The sequence below is a fragment of the Miscanthus floridulus genome, chromosome 17, assembly GCF_019320115.1.
Source record: "Miscanthus floridulus cultivar M001 chromosome 17, ASM1932011v1, whole genome shotgun sequence".
Lineage (NCBI taxonomy): Eukaryota > Viridiplantae > Streptophyta > Magnoliopsida > Poales > Poaceae > Miscanthus > Miscanthus floridulus.
This window is the reverse complement of record NC_089596.1, coordinates 104,740,377-104,754,039: the sequence shown is the minus strand read 5'-3', so window position 1 is coordinate 104,754,039 and position 13,663 is coordinate 104,740,377. Positions and strand designations below refer to the sequence as shown.

At 47.9% G+C, this 13,663-nt stretch overlaps 1 pseudogene; it reads right to left on the bottom strand.

Moving 5' to 3' along the window:
* Positions 1 to 6,980: 6,980 nt before the first annotated feature.
* LOC136514861 (uncharacterized) lies at positions 6,981 to 7,712 on the bottom strand (annotated as a pseudogene).
* Positions 7,713 to 13,663: the final 5,951 nt, after the last annotated feature.

Sequence of the window (13,663 nt, the reverse complement as noted above, 5' to 3'; positions counted from 1 at the left end):
ATGATCTTGGACGCACTAAAGAAGAGGATGTTCAGAGAAAACGGCAAAGCTCTCGGAAGATGGCTCAAGGAGTTACCAGCCGTGGTCTGGGGCCTCCGAACTCAGCCCAGTCGTAACACCGGCGTCTCACCATACTTTATGGTTTACGACGCTGAGGCAGTCCTCCCACCAGATATAGCTTTCAGATCAGCACGGGTAGAGAACTTCGATGAGGGCAAGGTCAATGAAGTACGAGAGCTAGAAGTCAACAGCGCAGAGGAGAAAAGGCTCGATTCTTGTGTACGCATGGCCAAATACCTTGCTATTTTGCACAGGTACTACAACAAGAACGTTAAAGAGCATTTCTTCGTGGTCGGGGACTTAGTCCTGAAGTGGAAGACAAACCAGGCTGGTGTCCACAAACTCGCAACCCCATGGGAGGGACCCTTCATGATCAAGGAAGTCACACGACCAACATCTTACAGGTTAGCTCACCTGGACGGCACGGACGTACCAAACTCGTGGCATATCAACAAGCTTAGACGTTTCTATGCTTAAACTACTAAGATATGTACTCTACTTGTATTTTCGATTTACTTCAATAAAGCAATTATGATTTCTCCAACCACTCTAATGTGTCACTCCGAATTTTATGGTTACTCTAACTTAGCCAGTACAAGCCGACCACCACTCCTTCTACGGTTTTCGGAGCAGGCCCTGTCTCCGGTTCCTCCCAACACGTGCACAGGATCCGCTCTCTACGTTACGGGTGATCGGCAGGTCCCCCCTGGTTTGACTTGTCCGCGTCCACATGTGCATAGGTCACGATACCTCACACTCCGACCACATGCCAAACTAGGTCCGCACAAACTCTTCGGGATGATGTGTCGAGCAAAACGGTACAACTAAACAGAATGTTAACACATTCTTACTTAGTTACACCAACAAAAAGTTTCAAGCTTAAATACGTTTTGTACAAAGCAAACAAGCTTATAATGATATACAGTTACGTTATTACAAGCTTGCCTAAAGAGGCTCAAGTTTACAATAACACAACTATGTCCTCCTTCTACAGCTCTAAGCCTATTACATTGGCTGGTCGAGGAGCATGGCATTTACTGCTCGCCGCCTCTGATACCCTACTCGAGCCTCGGGGACTCTTGCGCTAGTCGAGCTGAAGGGGATGGCCCCGCCGGTGCCTGGCTGGTCGAGACCGCAGGCTTCGTTGGTTGGCTTGCAGCTGATGGCATTTCCAGCTGACTTGTCGATGGCATCCCCTGTACAGGTGCTGTCCCACCTCCACACAGGTTAATATCGCCAATTATCTTTGACGCCAAGTCCAGCTGGGCCGTCCGAAGCTCTTCTGCCTTGTCTAGGTCTACCTCCTTCGGGTACCCAGCCTCCAGGCACTTGAGATCGATCAGGGGGTAGTGGGCACGCACCATGCTTAGTACATGGGCACCCGTGTACTCACCCGCCTCCTTCACGAACTCTTGGAACCATCCCCACACTTGTCTGCATCTCTCGACCAGTCCCAGCTGGGGTGTCCTTAGCTCTTCCTCTATGAGCGCCGGGTCGATAAGGTCAAGGACGGGCACAATGCCAGTGGCCATTTCTTGGCACCGCTTGTTCCACGTGTCCCGCTCCTCGGTGGCCTTGAGGCATCGTGCTTTCCAGTCGTCGCGCTCTTTGATCACGGCCTCTAGGTGCCTCTTAGCATTGACTTTCAAAACTGAACGCAGTACAAGACATCAAATGTGATGACACGACAAGGCAAGGTGGGCGACAGAATGAGAAAGGTGATCTGGAATACTTACTTTTCAGGTCATCCTTCATTTTGGTGGTGTGGTCTTGGAGTTTAGACTGACTGCGTGCCAGTTTCTTGTTGTCCTCCTTCAGGTGACCACATTCTGCGGTTACACAACTATTTTCCCCTTGGAGGCGGGTCACTTCAGCTTCTAAACCTGCATTACAGCTGTTACTGCCAAGAACACAATAGTACAAGTCCTGCACTTGCTATGATAAGGTGAAAACTTACTTGTTTTCTCCCGCTCTTTGTTATTGAGCTGGCCGACCAGGTTTTGGTTCTGTGCTTCTCGGTCTGTCCTCTCCTGGTCGGCTGCTTCAAGTTGGCGCCGCAAGCGTTCCACTTCGGCCGCTAGCTCCTTATTGGTCGCCGTGATTCCTTCAATCTGGTCGAAGCACCTTTTTCGGTATTTTGTAGTTTTCATCAAGTCCTGCATACAGACAAGCTAAGTCAGACAGTTCGACTACACAATAGGGTCAAGGACTCAAGCCAAATATACCTGGACTTCTGTCACCAGACGCTTGACCGCCCGTTCGACTCTTAGGGTCTCTTCGACCTCTGGGATTTCTTCGTGCATGGCCCATTCGTCGTTCCGATAGCGTGACACATATACATGTTGTCGCCTATCTTGGGGACGGCCCAGGACCTCTTCTACTTCTTCCTCTTTAGCCTCCTATTTGGGAGGCGGCGCTGGTCTGGAGTCTGCAGACTCCACGACCACCAGGGCTTTTCCACGAGCCGTCGCATTGGCAAGAACGCTCTAGGCCACTTCTAGCTGCTGCTCCTCGGCTAGATCCGGCTTCCTTGGCGCCATGGTATCCGCCTCAGCAGGGTTCGTGCTCAGAGCACTTGTACTCTGCTTGGCTGTCTTCTCGACCAGCTACTCGGGGACCGGCGTCTGGTCGTCCGCCTGCTGAGGTCCAGGCGGAGTGCCTACTACAGGCTCCTTCACGGCTGGTTGCTGGGCAGTTTGTCCCGCCGTTGTTGGCGAAGATGTGCCGCACCCGGCTAACTGGTCGGGGTTCTCGGTGGACACCGATCTAATATATCAGAGACAATTTCAGAAGATAATAGTATCCAATGCAAATTACAAGCTTACATAAAAAATATAGATACTAACAGCTTCGATTTGCGGAATGATGTGGCAAAGGAGCGTCTCCTCGACCGCCCCTGCTCCGTGTGCTCGGCAGGTTCCACCAGGTCTTTTCCCACCTCCGGTACAGGCATCGAGGTTTGACGCTCGATGTTTCCCTCGCTTGTCCCTTGTGTTGCAGTGGTCGGCGATGCGACCACTGCTGGCACGGAGGTGCCACCCTGCTCCGACGACCCCATTTGCCTTCTCCTCTTTTGAGGGACAAGCCGGATGATGTCCACATCCTCTGCTTCGTCGTCCGATAGGGGGAAGATGGCTTGGCATCGTTTGCTGGCCGCCGGACGCTTCCCAGCGGCTCTGGTCGATGCGTCCTCCACAGTCTCGAGGGCTGCCCAGTGGACGTCATCAGTCCTAGCGCTGGTCTGGGCTGCTGGGCTGGCAGCTTGCGGCCAATCTACAATGGGGGGAGGCGACACGAACACTGCTGCCCGGTCACGACCATTCCATTGAGGCACAAAGAGGGGGACAACAGTCAATTTATGGTTACAACATGACTCTACAATTAAAAGGAGGCATCATTTACCTTTGGGGGAGGTTGAGCCAGCTTGAAGGCGTGCTCGATGTCGTTCAGCCTGACGTAGTTGGGATCGGCCAGGTTGAAGAGCTCCCCAATCCTGGCCTTGATTTCCATCTTGTCGAGCGGCTCCTTCCTGGTCCTTGTCGGATCGGCACTCCCCTGGTACTCGAAGCCTGGATGAACCCTTTTCTGGCAGGGCTGGATCCTTCGGCTGATGAAGTTTCCGACCACACTTGGGCCATCTAGCTTCCCCCATGGGATCATCCCAAGCAGTTTGGCGATCTGCTCCAGGTTCTCGGGCTTCTCTGTCTAGCTATTCTTCTTCTCTGGAATCAGTCCCACATCACACAGGGTGATGGTGTTCGGCTCTTCACGGATGTAGAACCACTTCTTGTACCACTCATCCAGCGGGCAGTGCAAGTATTGTGCTTTCATGCCGTCGCGCAGATTCAGGTAGACGCCTCCGGCTATCTTCGAGCCACCGCTCTCTTTCTTCCGAAGACAGAACAGGTGGCGAAAGAGGTCGAAATAGGGCTGGAAGCCACTATAAGACTCGCAGACATGGATGAAGGTGGAGATAAGGAGAATCGAGTTGGGATGCAGATTGCAAACCCCAATCTCGTAGTACAAGCAGAGACCCTGAAGGAAAGGGTGTACTGGAATCCCGAAACCCCGTTTGAAGAAGTCTTCGAAAACCACAATCTCACCTGGTTGTGGATCGGGGAAGCTTTCTCCTTCCGGCGCACGCCATCCCGCGAGTGCCTTGTTGTGGAGCACTCCCATGGCGACGAGGTCCTCGATGGTCTGCTCATTGCTCCGCGACTTCCACCATTCCTTCACCATGACCCCGCCTTTCTTCTGGGCGTCTCTCTTCGCCATTAGTCCGTCCTTACTAAGGGGGTGGATGCGGGATGGCGAGGGGATTGGCGATGATTTTCAGAGGAATAGGGTTCGGCAGGAGGAAGAAGAAGGTTGCGGCGGCGGATGATAGTGGGGAACGGTGTGAGTAACTTACCAGATCTACATTATATAAAACAAAGAGCCCCATCGTTTCGTTCGCTCGAGAATATTGGGAGTCGTGCGCACGCGCCGTAGACGGTTGTTCACACAACCTCAAAATCTACGCCAATAAACGCGCTCCTTCGTTACCAGTGTACGCGCCTCTTCGTTGATAGTGCAAGAGGGCCCACACTGACACACCTCAATACAGGTGTCAACCGACTGTTTGCTAGAAAAGAGTAAGAAGACAGAATAACGTACTATACCCATTTGCTTTTTTGACCAGACGTGTTAGACTGGACTTGGCAGAGAATAGAGACAAATAAATACACCAAATAATAGTACAAACAGCGCACGCGATCGTGGATTTGCCCTGACCACTACTGTGCTCGGGGACTGCACAGACCACTACTGTGCTCGGGCACTGCCCAGACTACTTTTGTGCTCGGGGACTGCCCAGACCACTCTCGTGCTCGGTGACTGCTCCGACCACGGTGACTGCTCCGACCACTGCCGACCACGGTGACTGCTCCGACCACTGCCGTGCCCGGGGACTGCTGCGACCATTACCGTACTCAGGAACTGTTATGACCACTGCTGTGTTCGGGGACTCTCCCGACCACTTTTTGGAGTTTTGCTCTCCTCGGCTACATGTCATTTGTACTCACATACAGTTGAGAGACATTTCTTTAGACCTTGCTACAAGGCTCATACTTCACCTTTCAGCAAGCTCGGGGACTACGTCGGTACGATGCACCTATCGGTGCATCTTGTTTTGCCTGTACGGAAATTGGATTTTTAACGTCAACGGAAATTCTTTTTTGACCCTGGCACCACGTGCCTGCGTCACCTACTACCAGGCTCGGGGACTAAGTGGGCACACTTCACCTTACGGTGAATGTGTTTGTTTACTCGACCCCTGTGCTTTGAATAATTGTAAGGATTAATAATATGCTCGGGGACTGCCCCGACCACTGCTTGAATAATGGTTCTCCTTGGCTACATGTGATTTGTACTCACATACAGTTAAGAGACATTTCTTTAGACCTTGCTACAAGGCTCATATTTCGCCTTCCAGCAAGCTCGGGGACTACGTCTGTACGATGCACCTGCCGGTGCATCTCGTTTTGCCTGTACGGCAATTCGGTTTTCAACTAAACTAGGATTTCTTTTTAGACCCTGGCACCACGTGCCTACGTCACCTACTACCAGGCTCGGGGACTAAGTGGGCACACTTCACCTTACAGTGAATGTGTTTGTTTTTCGACCCCTACGCTTCTGATGTTCAAGGACGCTATGCTTCAAGACCACTTACATTTCTTTTCAGAAATACAAGTGGGCACACTTCTCAGGACAGAAATCTTTTTCTTTTTTCTTAAGAGCACCATACATTCTTCGGACAACCTACTTCTCCGGTGATGACGGTGGTCGGAGGCATCAAGGACTCAAGCCTCACTTGTCGGAGAAGGTTAAAATGGCGTGTCGCAGCATAATACATGATGCTCGGGGACTAGCTGTAGGGGTATTAACCCCTATACCCTTACGGCTAAGCTTGGGCTGGCCCGGATCGATGGGTTTTGGTCCACCCGAGAGACGACGTGCAGCCCAGTTAACTTGATCGGAGTCCCGCACAAGGAATCAAGACGGATTTGGCGACCAAGCAGGATCCTGGTCGGTTAGAATAGGAATCCTTATCCGGCCACATATGGCAATTGTAACTGACTAGGATTAGTTTCTAGATCTGTAACCCTGCCCCTCGGACTATATAAGGCGGGCAGGGGACCCCTCTAAAAATCATCTATTGACATACATCAATACAAATCAGACGCAGGACGTAGGTATTACGCCTTCTTGGCGGCCGAACCTGGATAAAACCTCGTGTCTGTCTTGCGTCACCGTCTTGTTTGGGGCTTGCGCACCTGTCTGCCGATAATCTACTACCTTGGGCATACCCCTAGGTAGACTGCCGACCTTATTTCGTCGACACCCTATCTTATTCACATGGTATATCCATGTGTTTGTTGTTTGGTTTAATTACCTAAGACATGTTAGGTTTAGTCGAAGGAACTATGTACCCTTGTTTGGTACATGTTCTCACATGCCATTTTGTGTGCTTGTTGTTCGCTTCAATTACCTAAGGCATGTTCGGTTTAGTTCAGGACCTCTGTACCCTATTTTGGTGCATGTTCTCACATGCCATTTCATGTGTTGTGCGTGTTGAATTATGTAATTTACTACTTCGTTAGGTTTTATTTGCAGTACATGAGCTCATTTCACTACGTCCGCAATATTAAACTAAATATTATGACCATAGATAATAAAAACAACAACACAATAAAAAGTCAAATACTAGGGCACATTAAACAACACAATAATACTAGAAGTACATGCCGATAAACTAAATAATGCAGTACATGACTTAAGTATGTCTATACTTAAAGTGCATTACATGACAACACAATGAAAAGTCCAAGAGTAGACAACATTGTTCATGAATAAACCATAGAACTATCAAGTCATGGAGACTATTGAGTGCAACGATGACACTTTTTCTTCCTTAGGGCATCGGGATTCTCCTCCATCACTGCTTTCGCTTGGCACGCACGCTCAAGCTTCTTCTCCCTCTCCTCCCTGTACGCAGCAACATGCCTCCTTTCCTCCTCTTCCTTGTGCTCCTTTTCTGTAGCCTTCTCTCTACGTCTCTCCTCCATCATCTCCTTGTCATCTGCCTCCCACCGCAACAGTTTCTGCATCCATTCCTTGTCGTCAGGCTTGGTCTCAGTGTCGATCAACTGCTCAAAATCGCAGAACGGTGGAGGGGTCTGCAACAAATACAATTGTTACAAAATAAATAAATCATGTAAGATTTTATATGAGACAAAATAATTATTACACAACATCAATTCCTCACCATCTTGTTAATGCAGAGCTGATGAAGTGTAGGCTCAAACGTAAAATTAGAACACATCCAATACATCTGTCTATATGTGTTCTATTCATCGGACTTGGCTATCTTACAAGGATCGCCGCACAAGCACATAGGCACTGGAACATCACTAGGCAGAGGCAATGGGTCGAAGGCATTTCCGGTCATCCGACCATAACTACAATTCAATCAATTTCGTTCTAAGAACCGAAAATAATTAACATTAAACCCTAAACCTAGGGTTTCCTATTTGATGCACAACAATGAACCCATAATATAACAACATGCGCTGAGGTTACCTTGGTTTGGTAGCTTTTCCACGCCTTGGCATCATATGGTTGTATAATACAAATATTAAAAATTGCATGAAATCATAAGTAATGACGATTCTTAGGTTGAAAAATCTGACTAATATATACCGAATCAATGCAAAAAAAAATTAGGAGGAGAGCGAGGATACCTTGCTCTCGAAGATCTACAGATCAAATTAAAGTTTTCAAGGTCCAATATGCCGATTCGTGAGGTAGGGCGAAGTGGGGAGAACAAAAACTCGAGAGTGAGGAGAAAGAAAAAGAAGAAGCCTCGGCCAGGAAGGTTGGACGCTGGTTTAAAACACCACATCGACGCCATAAATCTTGGCGCCAGGCTCGACGCCAATGATCTCGGAGCCAATGACCCCGGCGCCGAGGTGGCTGCCATGTCACCGTCACGTCTACGTCGACGCCTACGTCGACCCAAGATCTTAGCGCCAAATAAGCTGGCGTCGAAATGTGTAAGCTCGGCGCCAATAACCACGGCTTCGAGATGAGGGTATAGATTTTGAAAACATACTTACAGGGACGGATTTGTGAAAAACTTAGAAAAAAAGACCAAAAAAAAAACAAAAAAAATTCGGGCCTGCCTGCCTGCGTGCTGCACTGGGCGGCACTCGAGCTGTTCGTTCAGTTCCGTGTTGATTTTTTGGGTTGACTTTGCTGCAAATGTTAAACGGGAGAGAGAGAGAGGAACCTGGATCTCTGTCTCTCTAACTGAGGAGAGGTCAGAACAGAACACCTGGCGGGGCAGCTAGTGGGTGGATGGACTGCAGAATAAACCTGGAATCATGCTTTCTATTTGGAGTTGTTTATTTACTTATTACATGCAAAGTGGCATTTGACATGGCAATAAGCCCACTTTAATCCACATCATTATTGGCTTCTCTTGGATCTGGCAGGCAGGCATCCATTTGTTATTGATTTGACTTACCCAAATGTCAACCCATCACTCATGTCGTTCTGCCATGCATGTCACACTCAGGTACAGCAGAGATTACCGGGAACCTTTGTTCTTTAAGCATGCAGGCAGGCCAGGCAAGCGTGAGACGCCACTCCAGCAGGACGAGAACGGAGTGGGCTGTCGATCGGCCATGGATGGATCGTTTCGTGGCAGGATTGCGCGTGCGCTTTGCGCTTTTCGGCGGCAAGCTAGTGCGCGCCCGATCGAGAAGGCGAGGCCGAGAGCCGTGTCGTGTCGCATGCCTGCCTAGATGCCTATATGCCTACTCAGTAGTGCGCGTGGCGCTGGACGGATCATGGATGCATCCGCAAGTCCACGCACGAGTTGCTTGGCGGACGGGTGCATGCATCCATGCAGCAAAGCATCTCATTCTCAGCGTCTGGACTGGACGCGTGCGTGCGGGATTATCTCAAATTCATGTGTACAAAACCTTACGTAGGCACAAGTTTATACTGGTCCAGTTCGATTTTGGCATTTGTAAGGGCGCGTTCAGTTGGCAAATTTTTTTTGTTTTGGCTACTGTAGCAATTTTGTTTGTATTTGACAATTAGTGTCTAATTATGGATTAATTAGGTTCGAAAGTTTCGTCTCACGATTTCTCATCCAACTGTGCAATTAGTTTTGTTTTTCGTCTACATTTAGTACTCCATGCATGTGCCGCAAGATTCGATGTGACACTTTAGGATGAAAATTTTTGGAATCTAAACAGGGCCTAACTGGAATGCTCGGCAGATATTACTCTAATCCAAGGATGCTACGTTCATCGGAAAGTGTAAAGAAAAACTTTATGCTATCGGCAGTCCTAGCGCCCGTATGTATGCGTCTGAACGTCCGTGCCTGTCCTCCGTTTCGCGCGGCCACGTGGGGATCCGCACCGTCCAAACGTCGCCCGTGGGGTCCCCAACAACAACACCTTATTTATTTTTAAAACATATAGATGAAACATTTGCAACATACATGTGAAGACAGATGGAACACTTGAATGTGCGTCCGAAACACTTGCAAAAACATCTAAAAACACTTGAAAAGCCATTGAACAAATATGCAACATCCACATAAGACACTTGCAACGTATGTGTGAAACATATGCAATATTCATTTAAACACACTTGTAACGTACGTTTGGAAAACGGATGAAACATTTGGAACAGACGCTTGTAACATAAGTGTACAACCATTGCAACGTATGAAACATCATTATCTACTTTTGCAACATCCATATGAACATTGCAACATACCTCTGAAACATCTTAAACATTTGAAACATACTCTTGCAACATTCGCTTTCAAGCACAACATCTGCTCGTTGCTTGGACGAATGGAGGCTCGGTGTAGGGCCGGCCACGCATACCAGCAGCATGCCGAAGGCGGCACTATGGCGGCGATGTGCCGATAGCTATCCAACCTGGAGAACACGTGCAAGAGATGGAGCGAGGCGAGGCGGACTCGGAGGTAGCGTTGCTGGCTAGGTGGAGGGCCACTAGGGATGGCTCACCACGGTTATTGTCCTATGGCCACAACGAGCAGGAAAGGGGGTGGGGGATTTGCTCGACGAGCATGCACAGGGGAAACTACGAGCCTAAGGCGGCGTTGGTGGAGCTAGGAGTGGGGCGCGAGAGGGCCACAAGGAAAGGGAGCAACAGCGACTAGGGAGCTCCAGGCAGGGCCGGCCCTGTCCGTGCATGTGAGTAGCAACCAGAGAGGGAGAGAGAGCGGCGTGACGAGAGAAGGGAGTGTGTGTGTGTGTGTGTGAGAGAGAGAGAGAGGGGGGAGCAGGCATATTGGGATCCACAGGCCCAGGAAGGCTGGCGCTTGCGGTAGGGCATGGTGGAGAGGGTGGCCGACGCCAGGCGACGAGCAGGAAGTCGGAGCGAGCGATGCCTGGTGTACGAGAGAGGAAAGTGGAACATATATTTAGGAGAGAATGTTCCGTGAGTAGAGGGATGTAAGGCTGTTAGGCCACCACGTTGTGTCCGGAAATTAAAGCCGTCCGGACGGCCTAATCCTATCAATTCCGTTATGCTATTGCCAAGGCAACAAAAAAATGTAATGCTCACATGTAGGGGGTTAGATAATCTCGAAAATCGTTGATTATTCAGATGTTGATTTAAGAGGGTGTGTGTGCATAGTAGGAAGCCTACAGGGTATTATTTTTCACCCTTGTTGGAGGAGCAATTTCTTTTAAAAGCTCCAAGTAAAGTATAACAACATCGCCGACGATGCAAGTTGAAGTTATGGCTCGTTTTGAGGCAACAGGTCAGGCGGTCTGGCTGAAGAATTTTGCCTCGGACGTAAAAGTTGTGGTCAACATTTCAAAATCACTTACGTTGTACTATGACAATCAAGGTACAATACTATTTTTGAGTAACAATAAATCAATTGTTGTCTAGAAGCGACGTATTATTTGTGGAAGATAGAACCTAGGATCATACTATAAAAATTAATTAAGCGATTCCTCTCCTCCCGACTCCCCACTCCCCTCTTGGTATTCGCTCCACACCTCTACCAGACTGTGACACTCCTTCGCTTCTTCCTCCTGCCCGCGTGGGTGAGCAGGGCATGCACCATCACGTTGGTGCAGCGGAGCAGCGACAACACTGCACCAAGGCGAGTAGTAGCTAGGCACCCATGGAGGAATCCATGCCTTCCCCAGTTATAATTTGTGATTGATTTGTGCTTGTGTGAATTTGGACTTATCATTAATGTGCGGGATATATGAACTTTGTGATTATTGTTTTTTTAAAAAAATGGGCTTGGCACGGTCCATCGGCCAGGCTCACTGGACTGGCACGGCACGGCTAACCTTGTCTAGGGTCGTGCTAGAGGTTGAGCACGTTGGGCGAGCGACTACACATCAGAGACGATCGACAATAAGTGGACGATAGATTAGTTTAACGTTGGCGCGCGGTGGCAAACTAAGGGTCTGTTTAGTTGACGACCAAAACTTGCCACGCCTAAACTTTGATAACTGTGGCTGCCACAGAAAATGCGACGAGTAAAATCGAAACCACACTTATGGCAAGGTTTGACACGAAAATATGTCTATGACATATGGGGCAGGGTGCTAAAAAAGTTCGACATGCAATAGCTGTGACAATGAACCAAACGGCTGCCGAAGAAACTATGGCATGACTTTTGGCTTGGCATCCTTTGGCATGCCGAAGAAACTATCGTAATCAACTAGGATCGAGTCAATCAATAGCCAATACAATCTACTCACTCTATCCCAAAATAGAAGTCGTTCTCGCTTTCTGAGAAGTCAATTTTTTTTAACTTTGACCAATTATATACAAAAGAATATTAATATTTATAATACATAATTAGTATCATTAGATAAATCGTTGAATATATTTTCTTAATAAACTTATTTGGAGATATAAACATTGCATGTACTCTCTATAAATTCAGTCAAAATGAAAAAAGTTTAACTTGCACGTATCCCTCCCATAACGACCTTCTTCCTGGGACCGAGGGAGTAGCGGATATTTTCAACCAGGATTTGGCATCGCGGCCAAGATTTGGACGGGTGCCGTGGTGCCCGCGGACCACCAACAAAATAATGCGCGCGCGCGTGCCGACCGAGCCGTGCTACCTCTCCATCGATCGATCGGTTTGGACGACGGAGGGGTCGTCGTCGGTCGTCCTGTCATCTTCGTCTCTCGTCGTCGTCGTCGGTGCAACTTGAACGCGCGCTAGCTTTGCGATTGGAGCCGTACCCAGCTAGCGTCGTCGTCAGTTTCGCAACTGGATGCCTGCTGGTCCAAACGCTCAGCCATACAACAACATCGATCACACGGATGGAACAACTGCGCATCTTCGCATTGCGTGCTGCTTCGTATATTCTTCCTTGCCGCCTTTTCTACTCAGCTGCAAGTAATACTATGTCAACATGATTCCACGAGAACTTAGCATGTACTATTGAGCATTCCAGTGCTTGCAAGGAAGAGTGCTGCAAAATAAATTGGGAATGGTTTCCGACTTCAAATAAAACAGAGAAGTTAGTTAGAGAGAGTTCAGCCTTACTAAAATGAAATGTCAGGCTCAACCTAAACTAGTATGTGTTTATCTCCTATATAGTTGTCTCATGCATAACGAATCAATCCATTCATACAGGAAAAAATAAAACTTAATATTTGTTCTCAGTTCTTACAATGCTGCAGCCACTATTCAATTGCTGACTTTTTAGTCGTCTCAATGCCAGCTATGAATAATCACCAAAGTTGTCATGTCTACATGACAATACAAGATACTCCAAGTGAAGAAATCATAGCCATCTCATGCTTTGTGAAAACACTACTGAGCCTCAAAAATCACACTGAAGCAATAACAGTACACAGGCAAGTATTTGACACTACTAAGCCTAAAAAAATCACACTGAAGCAATAACAGAATATGCTTTAATAAATGAAACAAGAAAAAAAAATTTACCAAGACTAACAGCAAGCTAAAAGCAACATAGGCCAATTGGAGAGTTCATTTGTCTGCATATATTAAAAGAACATCAGGAAGTGGAGGGGGAAAAAGGGCTGGTACCTCTGATTCTCTGAAAAATGTTCAGCAGGACATCACGTGGAGAACAATGTCTTTCCACTTCGTTCATTAGGAATTAGGCACTCCACACAGCAGACATAATAATAGGAACTGGGACCAGATCTGCCTTGGTACTCATCAATCCAATAATCCAAGTAACTGAAACCCTGACTGCCATGGGAAGTTGGGGACAGGGGCAAACAAGAGGTCTGTCTTGTTTTTCAGTGACTCAACTACTCAAGGGCTTGCCTTGAGCTCGAATGCATGCATGAACCTGATCAGGAATTTCTCTCAAGTACTGATGATCAAATATTAACTCAACAATAGAAATGAAATATTAATTAAAAGGTAAAGTAGCTCATATTGAACTATTGAAGCGAACAGAAATGTAAGGAAATTAGGAAAGTAGTCAAAACATATTTACCAAACACCTTACAAAAAAGAGTGAGTCTAGGTACCTTACACAAAAGAGTGAGT